The sequence below is a fragment of the Scyliorhinus canicula genome, chromosome 1, assembly GCF_902713615.1.
Source record: "Scyliorhinus canicula chromosome 1, sScyCan1.1, whole genome shotgun sequence".
Taxonomy (NCBI): Eukaryota; Metazoa; Chordata; class Chondrichthyes; order Carcharhiniformes; family Scyliorhinidae; genus Scyliorhinus; species Scyliorhinus canicula.
In genome coordinates this window covers 274,822,934-274,841,207 of record NC_052146.1, presented here as the reverse complement: position 1 = coordinate 274,841,207, position 18,274 = coordinate 274,822,934, and the positions used below count along the sequence as shown (strand labels likewise).

Genomic DNA, 18,274 nt, shown 5'->3' with positions numbered 1-18,274 from the left:
TTTCACGTTTTAAGACTTCTACTGTAACAAACAGACTAAAAGAACAATCGAGTCAACATGATTGTTGCAGGCAACTTATATTTAAAACTACAGGATGCAACTTTCCTCTTTTATTTTTAACCCAACTGTAAATTCACTTTACAGGTATATTTTACCCTGCTCCTTAAGTAGTCATTCGATTTTCCAAGATCCAATCCAAAGTCATTCTCAGTTTCTGAGGGTTTAATCTCTGTTCCTTTCCTTTCCCCGCCTGATAACGTATAACCCCTGAACTATCTTTTATGGTGAGGACTTTTCCTATCCTCGTGCAAGGATCCTCGAGCCTCATTTCAAACCCTCACGAATTTGGTCTTTTTGATCCAAGTGCAAGGTCTGCATTTCTGCAGAATTAACCACAGAGACTTTCAATTTTTAGCTGCTCTCTCTTTAAGGGTCCTGACTGTTTATTCCCTTATTTCCACTTTCTTTTATCTTACAGTTGTCATTTTTAATCCATGGGTAATTAATGGACATGTATCTTTAAATCAAGCAGCAGAGAATGAGAATTCAGAAGTTACAGGAGAGAACACGCTGCTCGTCTGAATAGAAGCTTCTGCCTTTTCGGCAGCAAAGAGTGAGTGGGACTCAGTTTGATTGATTGGCTCGTGGCCAATTAATTGGTCAAAAGGCCATATTCTGCCTGGTAACAGGTGGGGATTGGATCGTATCCCAGTGGAGCAGTTGAATCAGACACAGAAAGACAAGGACATCCTTTCAATCACTCTCTAGAAAGGCTGTAAGTGCTGTATTCCTGAAGCTGCAGAGAACCGGAATGAATGAATCCACAGGAAAACTATTAAAAGACTGCAAACAAAAGACCTGGACCCTCTCTCTCGTTAGAGTGCTGTATTCCTGAAGCTACTTGAAGGTAGTAAAATCTCAAACTCAAAGCAAATTTTGAAGAGGAGTAAGATGCTGGAAACATCCTTCTGAAACAAAGACTCTTTTCCCCTTTTACTGATGGTACTTTTACCCCTTTCTCCTCCTCTGTGTTTGTCTGTCTTATGTACGTGTAGAAGGTGTGGAGAGGAGGTTAAAGCAGGGAATTAGGAATTAAATAATAACTAACAGTTGTATTTGCTGCATATTTAATTATAGTTATTTTATAAATAAAAAGTCATTGGGTTTGAATTTACAAACTGGGGTGGGATTCTCCGACACCCCGCCGGGTCGGAGAATCGCCAGGGGACAGCGTCAATCCTGCCCTGCCGTGTCCCGAAGTCTCCCGCACCGGAGATTCGGTGGGGTGGGAATCGCGCCGGTCGGTGGGCCCCCCCCGGCGATTCTCCGGCCATCGATGGATTGAAGTCCCGCCGCTGTCATGCTGGTCCTGCCGGCGTGGATCCAACTACCTACCTTACCGGCAGGACCAGGCGGCGCGAGTGGGCTCCGGGGTCCTGGGGGGGGGGGGGGGGGGAGCGTGGCGATCTGGCCCCGGGGGGTGCCCCCACGGTGGCCTGGCCCGCGATCGAGGCCCACCGATCGGCGGGCGGGCCTGTGCCGTGGAGGCACTCTTTTCCTTCCGCCTTCGCCATTGTCTTCACGATGGCGGAGGCAGAAGTGACCCCCTCCCCTGCGCATGCGCGGGGATGACGTCACACTTCGGCACATACGCGGCCTTCTGCCAGCCGGCGGAACGCCAACCACTCCGGCGCGGGCCTAGCCCCTCAAGGTTAGGGCTTGGCCCCTAAAGGTGCGGTGACGCCGGAGTGGTTCACGCCACTCCATCACGCCGGGACCCCCCGCCCCGCCGGGTAGGGGAGAATCCCGGCCCTGATGACTGTAATTGTTGGGCAGCCAAGGACCAAAGATTTGGTATTTTTCTAAGAATTATTGGTTAATTCATTTGTGATGTGACTCAGGGTCAAGTGGGGATGGAATTAACTGCACACTAGCCCAGGGTATTTTAACTCACTGTCCTGGATCCTGGTAGACAAATTAAGTCTGAGAGCTTCTGGGATATTGGACACTCTTTCCCTCTCAAGACACATCTCCATGGAAATGTGAATCACATGGGCAGTGTATCCAGGCAGAAATGCTGATCAGCTCTCCTTGTGACCTAATTCTCCTTTATCTTGGAGATAAATAGACAATATGAAGTATAACTGTTGACAACCCAGCATTGTCAATACCTTCAGAGACTACCAGTCTAACCACTGCAAACATAAATGCTGCTGCTATTGGCTCCAAGTGTGAACATTTTACGCCTTAATTCCACCCAAACGACCCAGTTCTCCCTTTAATCTTTAACAGTCACATCATCCAGGCATGTTGTTGAGCAGACTTCAGAACAGTTAACACAACCCCATTAATTTTACCCTGAAAGAAAGACATAGTTCCAAAACATAGCAAGCTTATACACCTCATAACTGTAATAAATAATTCAAACTCACATAGTAATACTTGACATTAATAACCACCATGAAAACAAAACCTCAATTTCTCTTTAATAAGTAAGTGCAAGGTATTTAGTGTAAATATGTTCCGAGCATGAAAGAACAAGATTAGCCATTATTTCCTTCTTCGAGACTAGGCTTCTCTTTAATATTCTTTCTGATGACTCATCTGGCCTATTTTTCACAACCAACAGCAGGCCTTTTGCACACCTCACCCAAATGACCACCCAGCATGTGTAAGACTGCACAGCTAGTGTTAGACACTGTTGAATAACGGATTGGGGGCAGGGAATCTGGGGGATTTTGCAGCCAGCTTTGGTCCCCAAAAGGAAGTTATTGCAGAACATCAGGAAATGGACCACCGGATTATTTTTTCCAGCACTGAAAGTAGCTTTAGTGCCTCTATCCCCATCCAGGTGAAATTAGGTAAATCAGGCCCAGTTATAGGATAGGTGATTGATTTACAGTTTCCATTCCTTACTTCAGTAAGCTTTAAATTCATGTGCAATATTCAACTTGTGTCACCATCAGTCCCCTTTGAAAGAACTAAAGAGAATGATCAACATGCTGATCTTGAATTTCCAAATGATTCTTCAGGGATACACCAATATCTTTTCAAAGTTACAGCAGGTATTAAGACAACTGCTATGGTAATTTGGGATATCATCTGATCAGTCAACTAGGTGTTGTTACTGAGCCTGACAGTGCAAAACATTTTAACTTGTCAGGAACAGAGGTAGCTTTAAGTAATTTATATTTGTGTTGTAGGTATTAGAAATAAGGCACAGCTTTTTAAGTGTTTCTTTATTTGAAGGAGTTGACGATTTCAGTTTGGTTCAGATGTGATGCATGGTGATGAGGGTTCACGATATTAAAGCAAACAGGATTTAAAGGAAAACTCAGCAACCAGGAGTGTCCCTAGGACAGAAATAACTTTTGAGTTAGTTGTCACTTAGTGGCAGGATAAGTTGGACAAGGAAAGGGAGCTCCAGGCAGCAGACTTCCCAAAGAGAAAGTCCCAAAAACCAGGGAGTTGGGACAGTAGTAACAGCAGCTGGGATTGTAACAAATTGAACACTAGTAATTGCCTTGCAATATTTCATTTGAACCATAGATTTATTGGCTTTCTGAGGAAGTAGAACTTACTATTTCAAAGCAGGTTTTCAAAAAAGTAATCAACATAAGTGAAAATATTCCAAAAGTTATGGGGAAGTGACATGCAGGGAATGATAGGCTGTTAGCATTTAACTATAAATCATTGAAATGATTTGACTTTTATAAATGAGGTATTGGTGACACTTAAAATTTAAACAGTTATTTGTACCAGAGAATTCTCACTCATTCCGGACAGCATTTGATTTCCATAGAATTAAAGCAAATATAAAAAGTTACCCCTTAAAAAGTCATGTTAGAAAGGAGAATACATTCATCCTTCTCATCAGGCATGCAGTTCAGTTTGATTGGCGAGGTGATTTCGGCTAGCATAGTGCTCACTCTACTGCAGCTATAAGACCATAAAACATAAGAGCAGAAATAGGCCATTCAGCCCATTGGGCTGCTCCCCAATTCAATGAGATCACAGCTGAAATGATATAATCCTCAACTCCACTTATCCCCAAAACCCTGGATTTCCTTATTGATTAAAAATCTGTCTATATCAACCCTGAACATACTTAACAACCCAGCTTTTCCAGCTCTCTGTGGTAAAGAATTCCACAGAGTCAATGTCCTCTGAGGGAGGAAATTCCTCCTAATCCCTAACTCTGAGATTATTCCCTCTGGTCCAAGACTCTCCCACAAGAGAAAACATCCTCTCAGCGTCTACCCAGTCAAGCTCCTCAAGAATCCTATATGCTTCAACAAGATCATCTCTCATTCTTCTAAACTCCAATAAGTACAGACCCAACCTACTTAACCTCTCCTCAAAAACAATTCCTCCAAAACCGGGATCAACTTAGTGAACCTTATCTGGACTGCCACAAATGCCAGGATTTCTTTCCTTAGATAAGGGATCCAAATTGTTCACAGTATTCCAGATGTGGTCTAACTAGTGTCTTGTATAGTTTTAGCAAAACTTCCCTATTTTTATACTCGTCTCATTGAAACAAAGGTAAACATTTAATTTGCCTTCCCAATTACCTGTTGAACTTGCACTCTAGCTTTTTGTGATTTATGGACAAGGACCTCCAAATCCCTCTGCAGTTTTCTGGAGTCTTTCTCTATTTAAATAATATTCAGCTTCTTTAGTCTTCCTACCAAAGTGCATAATTCCACATTTTTCTATATTATATTCAATCTGCCAAGTTCTTGCTCAGTTACCCACGTAACCTGTTTATATCGCTCTGTGGACTCTTCGTTTCATCCACTTGTCTTCCCACTTATTTTTGTATCTAATCCCAACTCTCTTTCTTCTATTAGTTAGCCAATCCTCTATCCATGTTAATATCCTGCTCATTACCACCTCAAAGAATTCTAATAAATTTGTATGAAGCTATGCTGACTCTGCTTGATTATATTGTGCATTACTAAATTCTCTGCTATTACATCCTTTACAGTGGTTTCTAATATTCTCCCAATGACTGAAGATAAGCATTATAACTGGCATTATAAACTAAGCTGTCATTATACAACGGGATGCCAGAGAGAGCAGATGTGTAGAGATATGCACCGACCCAACAAGATCGCAATATTCACCTTTTCTCAAACCTTGTCAGCCTTTTTTCTCCATCAAGTCCCTCCTATGATACTTCTCTACAGGTTTAGCTCAATTATGCATATGTTAGAGGTGCCGATGAGCAGAGGAAGTCAAAGAGGAAAGAAGTATCATGTGGTGACCAATACCATCGTCGAGGGTACTTTCCGCAGGGATCATACAGTGGTAGATAGAAATTCAGTGCTGCCATATCGTGATAGCGATCCATTCCGTATCCTCCAGTTTCCCGCATTACCACAAATGAAACAAGGGCCGGGATTCTCCCCTACCCGGCGGGGCGGGGGGTCCCGGCGTGTTGAAGTGGTGTGAAGTCTCCGCACCTTTGGCTGCCAAACCCTCACATTGAGGGGTTAGGCCCCCGCCGGAGTGGTTCCCGCACCACCGGCTGGCATGAATGGCCTTTGGCCGGCCAGCGTAAGTTCACGCATGCGCCGGAGCGCATCGGCTGCTGACGTCATCCCGGCGCATGCTCAGGGGACGGGGTCTCTTCTGCCTCCGCCATGAAGACCACGGCGAAGGCGGAAGAAAAAGAGTGCTCTCACAGCACAGGCCCGCCCGCCGATCGGTGGGCCTCGCACAAACTACACGTCGGCATTCCCGGCAAAGGCCTCGACAGACCCCCCGACATGACCAGAAGCCCGACTTTTTGGCCCCCCGCTATTCTCCGGCCCGGATGGGCCGAAGTCCCGACGTCATCACGCCATGTTTTCACGCCGGCCAACGCACCTGCTTTTCAAGTTCGTCAACCAGTCATGCTGGCAGATGAGAGCTTCGAGGAGGTGAGCGCACCGCTCAGCGCACAGCTCAGCGCACTGCTGGAGTCTGGCCACAACGGGGACGGGATCCCCGAGAACGGGAGGGGGGTCCAGAGTGGGGGGATGTGGGAGACGGAGGGGGGAGTGTGGGAGACTGAGGGGGGAGTGTGGGAGACTGAGGGGGGAGTGTGGGAGACGGAAGGGGGGAGTGTGGGAGACTGAGGGGGGAGTGTGGGAGACTGAGGGGGGGAGTGTGGGAGACTGAGGGGGGAAGTGGGAGACGGAGGGGGGAAGTGGGAGTGGTGGTGGGTAGGGAGAGAGTGAGCGAGTGAATCGTCCAACCCCAGTTACAAAGTGTCTGCCACCATGCCATGGCGTGCCGGTCACGAGGACACGTCGCTGGTTACCCTGTGGCTTACGGCCACAGGCTACTGACGCACCGGTGAAGAGGACGTAGTTAACTGCCCGTTGGTTGCAGAAAGTGACCAGGGGTTAGGCTGCCCGCGTGTCAGCAGCGCGACCAGGCCACCGGGACACGCAGGTATCCCGTGGCAGGCGGCTGCCGAGGTGTCGACTAACCTCCGTCTAACATGTCCCGTTTCTCTGCCCCCACCACCCTTCTGTAGGTTAGCACAATGTCTGCGAACAGAACGGCGATGTTCTGCGCAGTGGTTGGGGCCGCTCTACTGCATTTGGAGATGGAGCAGCGTCCACAGCCACAACCCGCAGTGGATGCAGGGCCAGCTGCAGCAGCAGAGGGAAGGGCCGAGGAGTTGCCAGTCGTTGAGCAGCATTGGGGGGGGGGGGGGGGGGGGGGGGGGGGGGGGAGGAGGAGGGGGAGGAGGAGAGTGAGGGTGCAGCCACGGCGCCAGAGGCGACGAACAAGGCGAAGGGTGTACCGTGCCCGGATCTCTTTCCTAACAATGACGGACATCACCTGCAGGAGGAGACTCCGGCTGCGTAGGCGGACGGTGATACATATCTGTCACCTCGTGGCACACCTCGCCCCACGTGGAACGGGGGAAGGACACGCAATCCCGGTTGCCATCAAGGTGATGGTCGCTCTTAACTTCTATGCGACCGGCTCCTTCCAGTCTCCGAGCGGAGACCTCTCCGGGATCTCCCAGTCATCGGTGCACAGGTGCATCCGGGATGTGACCGACGCCCTCTATGCCATCGCAGACCGCTACATCACCTTTCCCGAGGACCGAGCAAGTCAAGATTCACGAGCTCGTGGACGTGCCAGCGTGGTGGCTGGGATACCGATGGTGCAGGGGGCAATCGATTGTGTTCACGTCCCCATGCGCCCGCCTGCAGAGGACAGGGACGTCTTCACAAACAGGAGGGGGTCATACTCCATGAATATCCAGGTGGTATGCGACCCCCACATGACGTTCATGAACGTCTGTGCAAGGTTCCCAGGGAGTATGCATGACTCCTACATACTGGCGCAGTCATACATCCCTGCGATGTTTGAGGGACATCCCCCCCGGCTGAGGGGCTGGTTGCTAGGCGACAGGGGTTATCCGCTGAGGTCTTGGCTGATGACGCCTATACGGAGGCCTCAGACCAATGCGGAAACCCGATACAACGAGGCCCATGCAGCAACCAGGGGTGTGGTGGAGCGCTGCCTTGGCCTCCTGAAGATGAGATTCAGGTGCCTGGACCGCTCCGGAGGGGCCCTGCAGTACCAGCCCGACAGGGTCGCTCGCATTGTTGTGGTCTGCTGGGCGCTGCACAACATCGCGATGCAGAGGGGAGATGACCTGCTGCAGGAGGCGGAGGGAGAAGCGAGTGGCAGTGGTGCCAGCACAGAGGAGGAGGAGGAGGAGGAGGAGGAGGAGAGGGAGGAAGGGGAGGAGGAGGAGGAGGCTGGCGGAGTGGCGGGCGCAGCACGCAGACACGACCCAGGTGCTGGTGATGCCCAGGAGGCGGCACGACGGACCTGGCGAGGACGGCGGTCACGCGACGCCTTGGTGGAAGCACGGTTCACGCATCGCATGCGACGTCCCCGCTGAACACCAAACCACCACCTGCATCACCAGTCGTGCAGAGGGTCAACACACAACTGCCACCACCACAACCCCCCCCCACACCCCCTCTCCGTGTACACTGCTCCACTTCGACATCACCCTTACCACTGTGTCCAGACGGTATGGCACAACATTGATGGCTGTGTCAGCGGATGTGATCAGTGCCATGTGGAATGATGACAGCCCGCTCTGCGAAGAGCTGTGAGCTCAGAATCGTTTGAGAGAGTCTGACCCATGGCAATAGCTGAACCATCCACCTTGGTGGCCGCTGAGTTAGTCATGGACATTCCATCACGTGCCCGCGTGGGGTAGCTGTGGGAGGGGGTGGGGGGGGGAGGGGCAGGGACTGCACACCCAGCACCGAAGTTTCACCGCTTGTCAGCCCTAGCGACACCCGGTCACCATCACGATTCCTGTGGCTGTGGAACAATCACACGATATTACAAGTAAGGTGGAACAGTGTATTTAATGTTAACAACAATTTACAGATGCACTAGCCCCTACAACTAAACTGTGCCCTTCACCCGTGCCAACTTACTCAGTGTCTATCTTAGTTGCCTTACGGGCCCTAACACTGCGTCTACGTGACTCCCCAGATGATACAGCAGGAGTGGAGGAGGATTGCTGCGAATCGCCCCCCTCGACTCGTTTCTCCTTGGCCAAGCGTTTCTTGGGGCGACCCGGCCTTGATGGGCCAGGCTGCTCTGCGGGCGTCTCGGGTGACGTTGTGCCACCCTGCTCTGCCTGCTGCCCACCCGATGCACCAGGGATGGGACGGGGAGAGGCCGAGAATTCCGGGACGTCCCGTGATGGCCTTAATGGGACGGACCCCGAAACCTCCTCCTCCCTCGGGGAGCCCGGTGGCCCCCAGGCCTCACTTTGGGACAGAGGTGCGAGCGGGGAGGTGCCCCGTCGCGCCACCGACACCTGGCGCTGCCAGTCCTGGAGGCCTTCAACGGTATCCACCAGGATCCGAAGGTTTACAGAGACGGAGTCCAGGGAGTTAGACATTCCCGCCAGGGATTGTGCGATCTCAACCTGTGAGTGCACGACGCCATCCAGCACGTGTGTCAGGCGGTTGATGCTCTCCGCGACTGACTGCTGGGACTGTGCCATTGACTGCTGTGACTGTGCCATGGCGTGCTGCGACTGGGCCATGGCGTGCTGCGACTCGGCCAAGACCCGCAGCGCACCGGCAATGTCGTGTTGGCTCTGGCGCATTGCTGCATGTGAGAGGGCAACCCTGTCCAGGGCCGAGGATGACGCGTGCACATTAAGCCCAACGCCTTGCATAACCTGACCCATTGCCTCCACCGCGGATGCCACCGTGCGTGGTCGGCCTGGGTTGCTGCCATGAGCGGCACCACTCCCTGCTCCTGGACGCGGTTCGACTCCTCTAACAGCGTCTGCAGAGTCTGGAAGGAAGCCCTCATCCCGTCATTGTGTCCCTGGGTTTCTTGATGCATCGGCTGTGCGGGTCGGTTGAGAAACTCCAGGAACTCGGAAAACTTCTGGGAGCCAGCTGGATGCTGGGCCTGGCCTGCCCTCTGCCCAGTCTGGGCCCTCGGCTGCTCCGACCTCCACCTGCTGTACCTGCTCAGCTGTGATGTGTGACCCAGGCTGTGACCCAGGAGCCTCATCACTAAATAGGCCAACCGGGGTGAGTGTCTCTGGGATGGTGGATGGTGTGGGAGATAGCTGTGCCGCAAGCTCGAGGTCGTCTTGGGTGCACGCCTCCTCTATGTCATCGGCCCACTGAGAGGCCGCAGGGCGTTCGCGGGCCATTTCTCTCTCTTCCTCTCTCGCCGCCCTCTGGGCGTCCTGCTCCACAGATTGGGTTGGGGAGGATGGGACTCCCCGCTGATCGGGCACCCTCTGTCGTGTGGCCCTGGGTGCGGTGGGGGCAGATGCCTGTCTCCGCCTGGAGGCAGACGGCCCTGGTCATTCAGCATCACGTCCTAGGGAAGAGAATGAAACGGGTTATTTAGAGACGCTCGGCCGGGCGCTGGACGGTCCCAGTGGGCAGAGTGTGAAGGGACAGAGGATGGGGGAGGTGTCCCAGTGGGCAGGGTGTGAAGGGACAGAGGATGGGGGAGGTGTTCCAGTGGACAGGGTGTGAAGGGACAGAGGATGGGGGAGGTGTTCCAGTGGACAGGGTGTGAAGGGACAGAGGATGGGGGAGGTGTCCCAGTGGGCAGAGTGTGAAGGGACAGAGGATGGGGGAGGTGTCCCAGTGGGCAGGGTGTGAAGGGACAGAGGATGGGGGAGGTGTCCAAGTGGGCAGGGTGTGTGAAGGGACAGAGGATGGGGAGGTGTTCCAGTGGGCAGAGTGTGAAGGGACAGAGGATGGGGGAGGGGGGGATTGTTTGTCATGCAGGGTTGTCTCACTTGTTGTAGCTCCGCCAACCTCGCATTGCGCGATCTCCCGGGTGGCAGATCCCCCAACAAGGTCCAGTGCCCTCTGCTGAAACGTGGTGAGGGGGTGCAGGATGGGCGAACCCCCTTCAGTCTTGTTCCGCTCACGAGTGTTGTGAGCGGTCTTGTCCTGTTGGGGGAGGGGGCATAGGTAGATCATTACAATACGGCAGGTATCAGCAGTCTGTTCAGATACTGGCACAGGTTGGGGATCAAGTTGTAATAAGACCATTGCATCTCCCCATGGGGGCCAGAGTGCTGGGCCTGTGACTACTTTGTGAACCACCCTCCACTCACTCTGCCCCAATCCCCCTCCACCCCCCGTGCCGGGGGGGGGGGGGATTAAGTAAAGGGGGGAGGGATGGTTGTGACCCGGGGGCACCCTCTTGGCACTTACCCTGGCAGCCCTGGTGAGGTCGTGCATCTTCTTCCTACATTGCTCTGCAGAGCGAGGGGTCTGCCACACAGCACTGACGGCAGCAGCCACCTCACGCCAGGCCTGGCGCACCGCGCTGGCAGGGTGGCGATGTCCTCTACACGGGCAGATGATGCCCCTCCTCTGCTCGATTGAATCCAGCAGCGTCTCGACGTCAGCCTCCACGAATCGCGGGGCTGGTCTCCTTTGCTCCGACATCCTGGCCTACAGTTTCTGTGCTCGCCCGCGCCTTTTTACGGCGTCGGGCGGCCTCATGTGGGCGTGTTTGTGTTGTCGTTGCGTTCCGGCGTCATCGCGCACGTGATTTACGCGGCCCCGTTCCTAGCCCATTTCCTGGACGTGAATACGTCGGGAACGGGGCCGTGTCGGGCCGTCGCAAAAGTCGGCCGTTCGCGATTTTCCGCGGGTGCGGAGAATCGCGCCCTACATTCCAGGCCTTAGCTCTGCTACATCTCGGGTTCCCCTTCTACAATTTCCAAAATCCCCAGGTACCCTCCCATTGTGGTGCCAGTTTATAGGAACCTATCCTCAACCTCACCAACTGCTGCCAAACCTTAGGAATTAGCCCCCCATGCCAGTGCTGGCAAATTCAATTTCAATTGGCAGAAGGGTCAGGAACCATTTACCGTAAATGACAGAATTTTGAAAATGCACACTTTGTAGATGAGCACATAGACCTTGATGTCCATGGGTGTAATTTTTTGTTAATAAGGAATATAGGTTACTGGGTTTATAAATAGAGGCATTGAATATAAAATACAGGATAAAAATAAAGAGATACAAGAGCTTTCTAAAGCTTTGGTTTGTTCTCAGCTGAGGTATATGGACATTTTCTGGCACCACAATTCAACAGAGATACAAAAGGATAAAGTAAATTTACCAGGACGTAACCAGTGATGAGCGGTCTGTTATAATAAGATTAGGGGCGGAATTCTCCGACCCCCCGAGATTCGGCGGGGGCGGGAATTGCGCCGCGCCGGTCGGCGGGCCCCCCGTGGCGATTCTCCGGCCCGCGATGGGCTGAAGTCCCGCCGCTGCAGGCCTTTCCCGCCAGCGTGGTTTAAACCACCTCTGGTACCGACGCGATTGGCAGTGCGGGTGGGCTCCGGGGTCCTGGGGGGGTGGAGGGGGGGGGGGGCGATCTGACCCCGGGGGGTGCCTTCACGGTGGCCTAGCCCGCGATCGGGGCCCACCGATCGACGGGCAGGCCTGTGCTGTGGGGGCACTCTTTTTCTTTCACCCCCGCCATGGTGAAGAGACCCCCTCCCCTGCGCATGCGCCGGTATGACATCAGCAGCCGGTGACGCTCCGGCGCATGCGCGGACTTCCGCCGGCCGCCCCGGCTGGTGGGGCGCCAAAGGCCGTTCGCGCCGGCCGGCGGAGTGGGATCCACTCCGGCGCGGGCCTAGCCCTTCTCCGCACCTTTGGGGAGGCCTGACCCCGGAGTGGTTCACGCCACTCCGTCCCGCCGGGATCCCCCCGCCATGTAGGGGAGAATCCCAGCCGAGGTTTCTGTCCCTGCCAAGCACAGAGACAGCTTTTATCAAAGTCACAATTTACATCCTGTGCAACTATGACAAAAGTAAACTGTCCCTTATCACCCTTCTGGCCTGCCAGTGACCTTTGACAACATCCTCCTCTGACACTTCTCCATTGCCATGCAGCTGGTTGGGACAGTTCTCACCTGGTTCCATTCTCACCTATCCAATCACAGGAATTAGGAGCATAGGAAGTAGGCCATTCAACCCCTGAGCCTGCTCCGCCATTCAAACAGGTCATGACTGATCTCTTCCTGGTCTCAAATCCACCTCCCCGTATCCCTTTAACCCGTTTTTTCATGAGAAATATATCTATTTCCTTCTTGAAATCATTTAATGACTCAGACTCCATTGCACTATGGGTCAGTGAGTTCCACACATTCACTACCTTCTGCCAGAGAATCTCCTGCAATGGTTTCTGGTCTCACTACCTCTGGTGTCCGTGAAGGATCGCATCATGTACCCTTCTATTTTTCATCCATATGCTGCACTTCATCACCATTGCTACACCTTGCCAGGCTCCCAGGTTCGATACCCGGCTTGGGTCATTGTTTGTGCGGAGTCTGCACGTTCTCCCCGTGCCTGCGTGGGTTTCCTCCGGTTGCTCCGATTTTCTCCCACAAGTCCTGAAAGACGTGCTGTTAGATAATTTGGACATTCTGAATTCTCCCTCAGTGTACCGAAACAGGCGCCGGAATGTGGTGACTAGGGGCTTTTCACAGTAACTTCGTTGAAGTGATAACGTAAGCCTGCTTGTGATAATAAAGATTATCACCAAAAACAGGGCATTCATTTTCACATGTAAGCTGACGACAACTGGCTCTGCGTCTCCACCACCTCGTTCACCTCCTTCATGTCTCAAAATTATCAGACAACTTGTACTGGATGAACAGAAATTTCTTTCAATTAAATATTAGGAAGGGCGGCATGGCGGCGCAGTGGTTAGCCAAAAGATAGTACCGGACCAAGCTCGGAGGCTAACCACATGGACCCCCACCGGCTATGGCAAGGTCTGCAAGACATAATCAGCTACATGAAGGCATGTAAAATCGGCGGCTCCAACGCACTCCTCTCTGATGAGCTCAATGCATTCTATGCACGCTTTGAGCAAGAGGTCAGCGAGAGCACGCCCGCCACCCAGAAGCCTCGGTTGAACTTATATCTGAGATCACCACTGCAGATGTCAGAGCAGCCTTCTCAAAATTAAACCCATGGAAAGCCACTGGCCCGGACGGGGTACCAGGACGAGCACTCAGGACTTGCGCCGATCAGCTGGCGGGGCTATTCGCAGACATCTTCAACCTCATTTTACAACTATCTGAGGTCCCTATCTGCTTCAAGAAGACGACCATCATCCCTATACCAAAGAAAAGTCAAGCAGCGTGCCTTTATGACTATCATCCAGTGGCTCTGACAACCATCATTATGAAGTGCTTCGAAAGGTTAGTCATGGCACAAATCAACTCCAGCCTTGCAGATTGCATTGATCCACTACAATTTGCCTACCGCTGCAACGGGTCCACAGCAGATGCCATCTCCCTGGCCTTGCACTCAAACCTGGAACACCTAGATAACAAAGACACGTATGTCAGACTCCTATTTATCGCCTACAGCTCAGTCTACAACACCATTTTTCCTACGAAACTCATCTCCAAACTCCGTGGCCTGGGCCTCAGCTCCTCTCTCTGCGACTGGATCCTGAACTTCCTAACCCACAGGCCACAATCAGTAAGGATAGGCAACAACATCTTCTCCACAATCATCCTCAATACCGGTGCCCCAAAAGGCTGTGTCCTCAGCCCCCTACTATACTCCTTATACAGCTATGACTGTGTGGCCAAATTCCCTTCCAACTCGATTCTAAAATTTGCCAATGTGTAGCGCTAACAATTATACTCAAAGCCGAGAGACTAGTACAATAGAGGCTTTATTGTTGTACGATGCTGTCCCTCCATCTGCAACTGTAGACTAAAGGTCTACGTGACTCACACGCATATGTATACACAAGCTCCCTGTGGGCGGAGCTAGCCGGCAGGGGCTTACCGGAGGAACCTGTATTACAGGTACAGGCATACATCCCCCTACTGCAAGTACGCATAACTACAGTGGTTATATCACCACATTCACCCCCTGTAAAAATAATGAGTCCGACGGGGGTGGCATGTAACTCTAATACAAAGGATGCTATTTACAAGAGGGTCCAACAAGGAAAATCAAGAGTCCATCCGGTTAGCAGGTTACAGGTTGAGCCGAATCGGTGGTCGAACGTTCCGCTGTGATCGGCGTAGCTGTGGTGGTAACGTCGGCACAGGCAGTGATGGCAACGATGGTGCAGGTGTTGGCAGTGTTGGTGCTGGCTGCTGGCGGGATGACTCCGAGAGCAAGCCGAAATCTTCCGTGTCCTCCAGGGTGGGCAGGGGAATGAGGGATGGGCCTGGTGGGGATGAATAGGGGGGGCCGGGGTTGGCGCGGGGGGGGAGAAAGGGGCGTGGGCATAGGATCGGCACCTGAGGGAGCCAGGTCCCGGAGCGAGACTGTGTCCTGGCGGCCGTGGCGGAACTCCACGTAGGCATACTGAGGGTTGGCGTGGAGAAGGCGTACTTTGTCCACCAGGGGTTCCGTCTTGTGGTGCCGTACATGCCTACAGAGAAGGACTGGACCCGGAGTCGTGAGCCACGTCGGGAGCGACACCCCGGATATGGACTTCCTAGGGAAGGCAAAAACACGTTCATGGGGTGTATTGTTAGTTGCGGTGCACAGTAGCGACCGAATGTTAAAGGTGGAGAGCTCGATTCTCCACCGCAAGATATTGTCATTCTTGATCTTGCCCCGTTGCGTGTTGTTAAACATGAAGGCTACCGACCGTTGGTCAGTGAGGAGAGTGAATCTCCTGCCGGCCAGGTAATGCCTCCAGTGCTTCAACGATTGCCTGGGCCTCCTTTTCAACAGAGGAATGCCGAATTTCGGAGGCGTGGAGGGTGCGTGAAAAGAATGCCACGGGTCTGCCTGCCTGATTCAGCGTGGCGGCAAGTGCGACATCTGAAGCTTCGCTCTCTACTTGGAAAGGCAGTGTCTCGTCTACTGCGTGCATCCCCGCCCTGGCTATGTCAGATCGAATGCGGGCGAAGGCCTGTTGTGCCTCGGCCGAGAGGGGAAAATGTGTGGACTGGATAAGTGGGCGGGCCTTGTCCGCGTATTGTGGGACCCACTGGGCGTAATAAGAAAAAAAACCCAAGGCAGCGTTTGAGGGCCTTGGGGCAGTGGGGGAGTGGAAGCTCCATGAGGGGGCGCATGCGGTCGGGGTCGGGCCCCAGTAGTCCGTTTTGGACTACGTAGCCAAGGATGGCTAAGCGGTCTGTGCGGAACACGCATTTCTCCTTGTTGTACGTGAGATTAAGGAGAGATGTGGTGTGGAGGAATTTATAACGGTTGGCATCATGGTCCTGCTGGTCATGGCCGCAGATGGTGACATTGTCGAGGTACGGGAAGGTGGCCTGCAGTCCGTACCAGTCAACCATTCGGTCCATTTCTCGCTGAAATACCGAGACTCCATTCGTGACGCCAAAGGGAACCCTAAGAAATTGGTACAGACGACCGTCTGCCTCGAAGGCAGTGTAGGGACGGTCCGATTTACGGATGGGGAGCTGGTGGTAGGCGGTTTTCAGGTCAATAGTAGAGAAGACCTGGTACTGTGCAATCTGAGTGACCATCTCAGAAATGCGGGGGAAGGGGTACGCGTCGAGCTGCGTGTACCGGTTGATGGTCTGGCTGTAGTCCACGACCATCCTGTGCTTCTCCCCGGTCTTAACCACTACCACCTGGGCTCTCCAAGGGCTGTTGCTGGCCTCAATGATACCCTCCCGAAGCAGCCGCTGGACCTCGGACCTGATGAAGGCCTTGTCCTGGGTGCTGTACCGTCTGCCCCTGGTGGCGACGGGCTTGCAATCTGTGGTCAGATTGGCAAAGAGTGTGGGAGGCTCAACCTTGAGGGTCGCGAGGCCGCAAACAGTGAGGGGAGGTAGGGGTCCGCCGAATTTGAGGGTGAGGCTCTGGAGATTGCACTGGAAATCCAGGCCTAGTAAGAGTGACGCGCAGAGGTTGGGGAGAATGTACAGGCGGAAACGGTCGAATTCCACGCCCTGTACAGTAAGTTTAACAAGGCAGAAACCCCGGATCGGGACAGAGTGGGACCCGGAGGCGAGAGAGATCTGCCGGTTGGCGGGATGGACTGCAAGGGAATAGCGCCTTACCGTGTCCGGGTGGACGAAGCTCTCGATACTCCCGGAGTCGATGAGGCAGGAGGTCACGTGGCCGTTGACCAGCACCGATGTGGAAGAGGGTGCCAGATTGCGAGGACGGGACTGGTCGAGCGTAACGGAGGCGAGCAGCGGTCGATCGGCGGTTGAGTCAGATGAGTCCGACGAGGAGCGGTAGCGACCCGTGGCCCCATCCCGGGGAGAGGACAAATTGGTGGCATCTGGAGACAAGATGGCGGCATCTGCAGTACCTGTGGGTAAAATGGCGGCGCCCATGGAGCGCACGTTGTGGGGTCGGAACAAAATGGCGGCGCCCATGGAACGCACATGGCGGTGGTGGATGAAGATGGCGGAGCCCATGGAGCCCACATGGCGGGGCGGCGAAAGATGGCGGCGCCCACTGATCGCACGTGGGGTCGGTGGAAGCGGACGGCGGGGCCCATTCAGCGAGCGGCTGAGGCGAGGGGACCGGGGGCGCGATAGCGGCGACCGTCCGGGACTGACACACCGCTGCAAAGAGGCCTTTCTTGCCATAAGCTTTGCAGGTCGCTGTGCGGGCCGGACAGCGCTGGCGGGGGTGCTTCTGCTGACCGCAGAAGTAACAGTGGGGACCCCCAGGGGGTGCGGTGCGGTGGGCAGCGCAGGCATAGTGCACGGGGGCGGCTGCTGGGGGGGCCGTTTGCGGGATCCACGAGGGGTAGGACGGGTGGGCCGAGTGGCTAGCAGAGTATGTTCGCGCACTACGGAAGGCGGCCGTCATGGAAAGCGCCAGGGCCTTTGTGACCGCGAGGTCGGGGGCGGCCCCTTCCAGCAGTCGTTGCCGGATGGGGTCCAATGCAATGCCTGTAACGAAGGCATCGCGCATGAGTAAGTCCGAATGTTCCGCGGCTGTGAGGGCCCGGCAGTCGCAGTCTCGTACCAGAGGTATAAGGGCCCTCCAGAAGCCGTCAATCGACTCACCCGGATGCTGGACGCGAGTAGAGAGTTGATACCTTGCAAACAGGGTGTTCGCCGATGGTGCATAGTTCTCCTTGAGCAGTTCCATAGCTGTGGTGTAGTCAGTCACATCTCGAATTAGCGGAAAGACACTGGAGCTAAGTCGGGAGTACAGGAGTTGCTTTTTCTGAGCCTCCGTCGGGGGAGGGTCCGCTGAAGAGATGTATGCCTCGAAAACTGCGAGCCAGTGAACAAAGTCTTTTCTGGCGTGAGGCGACTGCGGATCCAGTACAATAGAGGCTTTATTGTTGTACGATGCTGTCCCTCCATCTGCAACTGTAGACTAAAGGTCTACGTGACTCACACGCATATTTATACACAAGCTCCCTGTGGGCGGAGCTAGCCGGCAGGGGCTTACCGGAGGAACCTGTATTACAGGTACAGGCATACATCCCCCTACTGCAAGTACGCATAACTACAGTGGTTATATCACCACACAATGACACCACAGTAGTGAGATTGTCACGATTTCAGGAAGCATAGTGGAGAATATGCCCCTGTTTACAAAGTAGAAAGGGTCAAGAGCGTCAAATTTCTAGGTGTCCAGATAACCAACAAACTGTCCTGGTCCCCCCCCATTGCCAACACTATAGCTAAGAAAGCCCACAAACGATTCTACTTTCTCAGAAGACTAAGGACATTTGGCACGTCAGCTTTTACAGATGTACCATAGAACATTCTTTCTGGTTGTATCACA

At 53.6% G+C, this 18,274-nt stretch overlaps 1 protein-coding gene across 1 annotated transcript in view; it reads right to left on the bottom strand.

The window, feature by feature from the left end:
- LOC119974606 (tetratricopeptide repeat protein 7A-like) overlaps positions 1 to 18,274 on the bottom strand; it is a 451,074-nt gene that overhangs the window by 277,565 nt on the left and 155,235 nt on the right. The window lies entirely within an intron of this gene.